Raw genomic sequence first — 9,939 nt, forward strand, 5'->3', positions numbered from 1 at the left:
CAGAGGCCTATAAAAATACAGCTTCTTCCTCTCAACAGCCCCCTCCTTGAGATGCAGATCATCCGTGATCACCTGATAGTTCCGGACACAAGGAGGACTAAGCTCACATCGACCTCTCAGAGACAGCTTAGCAACACCCACTGTCCTTATCCCTCCGGACACCCACACACTGCCTCTCTCTTCTCCTCCACCTCCCCCAGGCCTCCCACCCAGACCCTCAGTCCTTGGAGAAGACCCCAGGCCAACAGCGAACAAGGGGCTCCTGAATGGGCCTTGCATGGCCTTTGTCTGGCCCTACTGCAGAGTCCTTTTATTTACACAGTCTTTAACGCTGTATGTTTTCTTGTCCCTTAATTGCATTGGCCTTTGGTGCCCCTTGGTCAATCAATACCATCTCTCCAATGACATCAGCAACTCTATTCAGTATGGCCTTCCCAGGTGATGGGTGTTTTCGTGGGAGAGCTGGTGGGAAAGAGGCTTGCAAACGTAGACCTACAGTTGTTGTTTTTTCCTCCTACCACTGACCCCAGCAGTCTATATAAATCAATCAGTCATCATACTGCGTCCATTATATACAGTGCAGGTGTAGCAACATACAGTATCTGTCTAGGTTTCAATCAATGTCTTTTTTTTAATCTACATCTACAACCCTGTCTGCCTTTGTTAGTTACTAATGCACCGCAGTTGTGTGGTTTTTGGTAAGAGGGTGTGTCTTCCACAGCTACATGTCAGCTGGCTCTGCACTCTGGAGTCCGTAGGTGAGCTTACTGCATGATGAAGTCTGGTTGATGCGACAATCAGTGCCATCAAAACAATTTTGCTGACCCTTGACTTTGGAGGAGAGCAGGATAGAGAGAGTGAGTTGACATGCCTTTACCACTCCTGAGTGTGTGTGACCAAGCACATTAATCATAAGAGGTCTAACCCTCTCCTGTGTCCAATTCAGCGATGATTCTCTAGTGCAGCACCATGGCAATGTTTAGACAGAGCAGGACATAATTATCTTTTTGTGTACTTTAATAAGGAGACATCCGAGTGTTCAGATGACAGGGGCGCACTGACTACAAAACTACCGTACAGTGATATTATCCCCTTCATTCTGTGTAATTAAAACATAAATAATTAAATGCCACTAACTAACGTAACTGGTATGCAAATTTGATGATTTAGTGAGTTGAAGAACACAGGCATTTTTTTTTGCCAAATGGGGACCATTTAAAGTTGACCTTTGGAAATGTTATTTTGAATGCAATGTGATGGTGCTGTTTAATTTGAAGAGGTACTTATCTCAAAGTCAACATCTTACTTCTGTTTTCCTGACGCACACTCAGTCACCATATATTAGGCAGTAGCCTGGCAACCACAAGAGTAGAGCTGTACCAAATGGATATGTTTGCAATATGACAGGCCCAGTGTGCTCCTTACCGCTGACCCCGCCTGCCATTTTGTTTCTGTCCTGTGAAGGTGTCAGTGATAAACGTTACCTTGTCTCAGCAGGTGTGCCTGGATGGAGGGCCCTGCCGCACGGAGGGGGTCACCAACCCCACAGTGTTTCCCCCATTTATTTGAATAATGGGCCATTAGGACGGCTGGATATCCAATGTTAAAGTAGCTGTATGTGTCTCCTAGATAAAAGACATAATTACCTGAGAGAGGGAGGATGCGTTGGTGCACACTTTTCCTCAGCTGGGCTCCAGGGCTCAGAATTAGCACACACTCTTACCATTAGGTGGCGACAGAGAGAGGTTTAGGGGGTGAGGGCCCTGGCTATGGCTTACACATCAACCTCACTTTAACAGTTAGTGCATCATCAAATTAAATCATAAAGTAAAAAGACAAGTGTCTTCTGAAAAGACACCCTTGGTAATTCAGTTGAAGCTCTGTCATATTAGTATATTTGTGAGCACTGGTTAAGTGTATTGTAGATTTACAACTTGGTGTTGAGATTAGACACTATCACCATCACCAACTTGTCCTTTTTGAGTCAGGATGCACTTACTCCTGTTTCAATTCAAATATATTAATTTCATTCATTTGCCTGAATGAAGGTTTCCCAAAAACAACAGTATGTATCATTTAAACTATTTAGAGGTAATTGCAGTTCTCATTGAATTGCATAGTATCATGATGAACAGAGAGTGGGCAATTTGTAAATCTTTGGCTTGCTAAGAGATAGAGTTGTCCTTTTTGGTTGGCATTGTGGCTCCTTTTGCCTTTCATAATTCTAGTTCAAGAGAGACTTGCCATGTAGTCAATGGAAGTGTGGATAGAAAATTTGGAGTGGTATTTATAAGAACCAAAAAAGATTGCCAATTAAAGATGAGTTCTTTATCATTTATTTGACCTTGGGGTTTTATTCCTCAATTGCTATCACCTTATAAAAGCATCCATTTAGCGCAAAGAATAGAAGCCCATTTTCATGACCTCCTCTAATGCGTTTCCATCCATCTTCACTGCCTCGAAAAAAGTTTTCACCTCTCCACAAAACATGTTAATTGCCATCGTGGGCCCAGTATAAAGAAAATATCTACACGTTAATTATCCAAATATGTTGGCAACCCATCTGCAGTAAGCCATTGAAATTTCTAAATTGTGTTTTCTCCTTTTCGTCATTCATTTTAGACACATTGTTAATCAAAAGGCTTCAGAAATGTGCAGATGGGTAATCCTTGTGTCTGCAAGGAACAGCCTGGTTCAAGGTGAGTGTTTCATGCCCCTAAGCCCTTCTGTTTCTCTCCATTGTGTTGTTTAGGTTACATATCCTGATGGGATGTTCACTGTACTCAAATAGGGACTTTCCCTTCCATGCACACACACACACACCAAGCACAGACACACACACACCAAGCACAGACACACACAAACACAAACACACACACACCAAGCACAGACACACATACACACACACTCAGAAACTCATGCAGCCATAAACATAGATGCACATGCACACTGCTCTACATACAACTACACACACGTACTCACAGGGAAGCTGGCCTTCAGTGTGTGATGATTGGTCATTCTTTTGTAAATGCTGATTTTATAGAGATCTGAAGCTAAGAGAATATTTCCCTGCTGTACACATATTAAATCAACTGTGGATGTAACTTCAAAGAGAATATACAATTTATACTGTAAGACTAGGAGCCTTAACCTGTGAGGTTTATCAGGCAAAATAGTTAAGAATCACTTGACTGTGGTTATAAAAAGCAGAAGCAGAAGAAAATCAATGGGAAGTAGTTTGTTCTGTACCATAAATTGTTATCTTATTCAAATTATTTATCATCACGAAAGGCTGGTCTCAAATGCCCTCAGAAATGTATGATGTTTAAGCTTACTTTCATTAAAACACTTTGTAGTATACCCAATTATATTAACGAGTAAGTATGGTCAAGTATTCTCCTATCTTCAAAGTGAGCTGAATGCAGTTTTCAAGAGGCTTTTCAAAAATAGCTTATGAGGTTGAGTGAATATGGAGAATGTTTTGCATATAATAATTTCTTCAGTATAAATTTAGTAAAATACGTGTCTATCAAATTATTTCAAGGATTGTTTTTATATAGTAGCTCTTATTCTTAAAGGGTTCTTGTGTGCTGAAACATCAACCAGGACAAAGCCTCTAGCTACAGTGCGTGTGCATGTAAATTATGACCCATTAACTGGTCAGTTATTAAAATCTTATGTATTGCTCCTGTTTACACTGCAGTATTTACTTCACAAACGTTACAATGATCATCAGGTTGGTGATTCAGGGCAACTAGAATGAGGGTTGGTAAGTGCAGGGTTGGTTAGTGATTTGACACTCTTATAGGGAGAAAACAGCCTCCCACACCTAATTATGGTTGTAACAGCATCGTCTGCTCAAATTATAATCCTCAATTACATTCCCATTACAGGACAGTTGATTTTAAAGCACCATGTTGTTGCATGTGAATTCTTTATTTTTTATTCACAATCAAATCTAACCCTTTTCTTCAGTTCTCACTGCATTATATATATTTTTCAATAGTTAGTTATAGAAATAATACTGCATTGTGTACACAGTATCTTGAATTTTAGACTTCTCTGCAGCTTTTGTACAACTATATACTGTTTTCATCTCAACCATACATCTTGAAGTTCTTGTGTGCATCTTCAGTGTTGCAATAAGGTATGAGGCGCGTATATATACCCGCGTGATATTCAGCTCATCTGTCAAGCGGGTCCTCAAGTTTAAGAGGCTGACCCGCCAAACCTCACTGAATGAACAGACCCTGCCTGTAATAATTCCTGCTTTTTATGTATGTCACTCTATACACCTCTTTGAAGAACATACATATGTTGACACTGCTGTTTTATAGTGAGTCTAAAGAAAGGTCTGATACATATTAACAATAATTGGTCTGCGGTTTTCTCCTCCTTGTAAAAATGTAAGTTGTACTGAATAGATTCTGCCTGAGAGATATTACATACAGTATGTATTTTCCCGCGAGAAGTATTTGTAAGAAAATAAATGGCCTTGAGACGACCCTCTTCTAATCCAACATGTTTTGTCCACAGAATACTATTCAAATACGAGAGTTATATTCTTCCTTCCCTACTTCACTATGGACCTACTGTTGAAGGTAACAGTCGATATCTTTGCAAAGCTTTTGAATCTTTGCTCCAAAGCTGTGCTGTGCAGCTGGAGTGAAGGCAAGGACAAGCTCGCACATCTTGCAATGATCTGTCCTTGACTCATGCTACGACTTATTGTTTCAAAAAATGGAGGACGACTCGGGAGACTAAAGCAACCCAACTGTTGCTCTCTGCATTTCTTAAGTTCTCTCTTCATAAATTCACACTGGGATCAATTCAGTTCTGCAGACTGACACTGCCTGGCTACCTTGAGAGACTGTTGCAGTCCTTCCATTTTAAGGTACCTCTCTTCAGTTAGGTATTATTTACCACATGATTTGGTTCACAACATGTTTCAAATGCCTCTCCAATGGAGTGAGCTCTTTATTGTTGAGATGGTTATGATTTGATACTGCTCCTCTTCTTTCACCTTGGATGATGGCTATTGTCCACAGTATTGGAGCTGACTCTGTCAGGTGACCTTCTTGATTATTACAGAGAAACACAACTATATAATGTTTCTTCCACATATCCAGCTATTGAACAAGTAAGCTGCCTCACCGCCACATATCTGGTCACTGCTTTACAATTTGTTCACAGCAATGCACGGCTTTCATGAGCTTCCTCATTTAATGTCCCCGCTCACATATCAGTGACTGAAACAACCACATTAAATGCCTCTTCTAATGGTACATGTCGACATAAGTGAACATTTTGATTGGATCAGTTTTTCTAATTATTTGAAGCTCATAGCCTTTCACTCATCTGACCTTGACTGGGCCGTTTTGTTTTGTGCCCACATGCCATAGGGACTAAAATGCTCACAGAATGTGTCAGTTAAGTACTCTATATTTTTTATTTTTGGCCCTTAGCCTCAGCTGCATGGTTTACAAACAGCTATATGGCTCTCCAAGGCCAAGCACTGGCCTTGCACCAGATGCTTAGCACTGGAAAAGTATTCAAGCCTAAAGTTATTCATGTCAAGTAATGCCCACAAAACCCTTCCATGCAAGCCATAAATCTGATATTTTGATGGAAATACCAGACATTTCATGAATGCTCTAAAGGAACTTTTTTTCACCCAGCTAACACTTTGACACAGCTCAACACTTTCATAATATTTGTTCCCTCCCTTCACTTCCTCTCCAATAGATAACATAGCAGGGCAAAAATGTTAAGACCAATCGCCCTACACTCCAGAGCCCCTCAAATTCACAATGTACTGTTGTCATTTAAGAAATGGTAATATTCACCGGTCTGTAGAATTGGGCACTTTGTTGAAAAACAACTCTTCTCCTTTACTTTGCCTCACATCACTTGAAGGGCTAAAAACACCCATTCACTCGCCTTAACACTGAGGGCTTGCTGATCTAATGCTAAACCTCTTTAAGTGCATGTATTTGTGAAGGAAAAATTGCTAAGCCTTTCAAACTGATAAGACTGGCTATCATCATGTATGAGTCTCAACCGTACAAGTGAGCCCTCAGGTTTAATTAAACTTTTTTTTTTAAAGTGTATCTTCCATGAAAATCAACCCAGTCTCCCTGGCATTTGTGTGTCGAGAAGCTCTCCCTCTTTTCGTTCTCCTCGAGTGGTCGATACATTAAAACTTGAACTGATTGATTTCAGAATGCCGTGCCATCAGTGTCCTTATGCAGCTGTTAACTACATCTGAAGTATCTTAGTCATCAAGCTTTAGGCCAGGGATTGATAATAGCTTGACCGGTAGGGCCTATCTTACCCATCCTTTTTCAGGAGGTCTTGTATTTAGCACCCAAAGCACTTGTGGCAAATCTCAAACAGCACAAGGGTATTCACAGAGCGGCTGAGTGGAAAGCTTTTTCTCATTCGTCTGAACCTCATGAATACATTCCAACTCCAACTAACTACTTTGCTTTAATGTGGAATTTCAAACGAGGTATGAGGCCAATTTATTTATTTGTATTCTCAGCGTCTTAGTGATACTCTTGAACACAGTGATGGCAGGGAGGATAATCTCTGTCTTTCATCAGCAAAGTGGCCCTGCACAAAACCCATCAGTAATGTATTCGCTATTGATTGATGGTCGCTCCTGCACTACTAGGCAACACCATTATTACCATGCAAAGATTCCAGACTGCCCACAATAAAATCATTGTCTTGATTTAAGTTATCCACCCCCAAGGTGTCATAATAGCACAACTGGTGTTTGCCTCATATTGCTTTCTTCCTCAACAATTACTGGCATTCCCTGTCATCATCTTTACATCAACCAGATACTCCTGCACCTGATACAGGAGAGGATGTTTGTTGCCAGTAACCAGTGTGCTGTGGAGATTCATTATTTTTTATGAAAAATGTTATAAATAGAAATGCATCAATGTAGCTGTTCTTTTCTTTTTATGCATTCTCATTGTTATGTTCTGCTGTCTAAAAACACATATCGCCCATATGATTTATTTTATTTTATTCTTAACATGTCATCTCATAAAATATGCAATAAAGATTGTGCAGATAGCTAGAAATGATTAATATATATATAAGTATAAGTTACAGTTTTTAGTCTAAACTGATTTATTTTTAACTTTAAATGTCAGACAGGTGCAGTAGTTACATTAAAATATCCATATATGTATGCAATAATATATTTCACATTAATTATTATTATTATTACATTGTTGTTACTGTCATTATCATCATTTTTATTATATATTGTCTATTGAGGATAGTGTTTTGTGGCACTAATGTTAAGTATGTTTACGCCTGTTTGAGGTACTTGTGAGCAGAGATTTTGGAATTTACAACTGTTATTTTCTGACTCTGCTTGTGCGTTAATAATGACATTTTCCCTTATCGACTGTGGCCTCAGCTCACAGCCACTGTTGTTTTCAGTGTCGACACATTTGGATCCATGTAGCAAACATTATGTGTTAGTAGTCGGCCTCATGGGAGATGACTGGGTCCCGAATCGTTGTGAATTACTGTGACCTTGGTTATCAATCATTGTATCAGGGTATCTAATGTAAACGCAACTGCGGCGTGGATAACATGCCACATCTGCTCTTTGGACAGTGTTGCTTCTTGGTTACCAAGCGATTTATTACAGAGCCCTGTGTAAGGAGTAATAGGACGCAGTATAAAGATCTACCAGCGGCCCTTCCATAGGCGTACAATTATCTCTTAAACAGGCTGTTGCAACATTATCATTCACCTACATGATACACCAGATAGTTTCGTGTCCCAAAAACATCCCAAAGAGAGAAAACTAGTTGCGTGGGATAAAAGCACCGTCTGCAGAGAGCTGTGTTTGCGCTCAAGACCAATTTATTGTCGATGAACATATGGCCAATATTTTGTCTCACGTCATAGCAAGGGAAAACAAACACCATGCAATGTTAGCGAGTCAGCAAGAGCAGAGCCACTTGGCCAGCTATGCAAACGCTCTTGGACAATATGAGAAGAGGAGCACTTGCTTTCTGGGTATATAAACCACATCAGGCTTATCTCTGCACGCACTCCTGACTCCCATTTGGAGATATTTCATTAACTCTGCGCGCTGTCTTAACGCTGGCAACACATTCAGCCCCCCTCCAGTCTAGGTAAGCGCACTGAATGCTCCAGTCAGTTTGCATACAGTGTTTCTGTTTTTTTGTTTTTTTTTTTGTTTTTTTTTGTTTCTTTACAGCTTAATACACACTGCATGTTTTGTTTTGTTACTGTTTTGTGCGCATCAGTGTGCATCTCAGACCTTTAATGTGGAATGACTCTGATCTTAATGCTTTCTAACTCTGTTTAAAATAGGTTGGTTATTCAGAGTGTAGTAGGCCTGTGTGTCTTTTAGCCTACAGTAGTGGTTGGTGATCATTACACACCCACGTGGGTTAGCTATGGTCTATGCTTGGCTGGACATTAGTATCGTTGTGGCAATCTACTGTGAGAGTTGGACTGCACTATAGTGTACCCAAGCTCTTATTATTTAGAAATGGCTGGGAGCAAAAAAAAAAAAAATATGTTTAATCGTAGCAGATATTTTAAAGAAAATTCAAACAAAACAGCTATGTGAAAAACTCTCATCAATAATTTCCTATAGTTTCCAGTGATGCGCCAACAAGGTTACACCAGCTGTATCCTTAAATGAAAGAACATGTGTGTATCTTAATCAATAATAATGGAAAATGATGGAGACGTGTGTATGCCTGCAGCTGTACTATCAAACACATTTGATAGTCCTCATATCATAAAATGTGTCTGATTCCATTGCATGTAACCGTGACATTATAGTCTATTATAAGTGGTCTAATTGGGTGCACACAACAAACACCCCCTGTTGTTTCTTAAATTTGCCGGTAGAGACCGCTAGAGCTCTACAGATGTCAACAGCTGTTAATGTTATTACTGCACTCACACACAGGCTGCCTAACAAGGAGGACAAGTTGTCTGTACTTGTGCCATCTAGAGCGGGGCAGATCGTGTTTTTTTTTTTTTTTCCTGGAGAGAGTGGTTATATATTTATGTGCTTATTTATTTATTTTTTATTTATTCATCAAAGAGGCATTAACAGCGTTTCACACGTTTGATAATAATAGTTGTCTCTTGATTTATCTGAAGAAGTCTCAGGGACTCGAGCCATTTCTCCCTCCTCCCTGCCAGTGTCACCGAGATAGTGAAATGGGAAGTGATTAAAAAATAATAAACCCCTTTTTAGCAATTCGTCTTACACAACAAAAAAAAACGATTAAGGCGAATGGCACAGTGTGGCATGAAATTCACCGTTACAAATAAACTGGTGGTTTAACAAATGAAGGCATCTCCTCGGGGCATGGGCGCACTGCTATAATCTCGCCGTGACATGTTTAATCATTAGAGGAAAGGAGACGAATAAAGACTTTTTGCCCGGGAGGGAAAGGTGGCTGAATTTCTGTAAAAATCAAACGGGCTCCAAAATGATTTCTACCCTCCAGCCAAGTCTCCTCGGGCCATGGCTTAGCCCCCATAAATAAACCAGACCCGGCTTTACCTGCATATTATATATAGGCTTTTAATCATAGGAGAAGGAAATCGGTCTTGTCACTCTGTACATTTATCATGGGCACCCTGAGGCAGGCGGGGTTACCTTTATCAAAGACTAACTCCCTGCCTGAGGCATCCAAACACGCTGAAATTCAGCGATTAAAGGGAGGGAATGATCAACATTATTATGGATTCTCCTGCGGCATTCTTATTTGTGCATTCAATCGAAAGATTTATTTAATCAAGAATATAAAAAGCTCTTTCTTCACTTATTTGGGAACAATCGTGGGCATGAATTTTTAGGAGGGAATTATAATTAATCAGACGGGGCCCATTTTTGGGGTTCATCCGAAAAAT

Source organism: Scomber japonicus, chromosome 16 (genome assembly GCF_027409825.1).
Source record: "Scomber japonicus isolate fScoJap1 chromosome 16, fScoJap1.pri, whole genome shotgun sequence".
Lineage (NCBI taxonomy): Eukaryota > Metazoa > Chordata > Actinopteri > Scombriformes > Scombridae > Scomber > Scomber japonicus.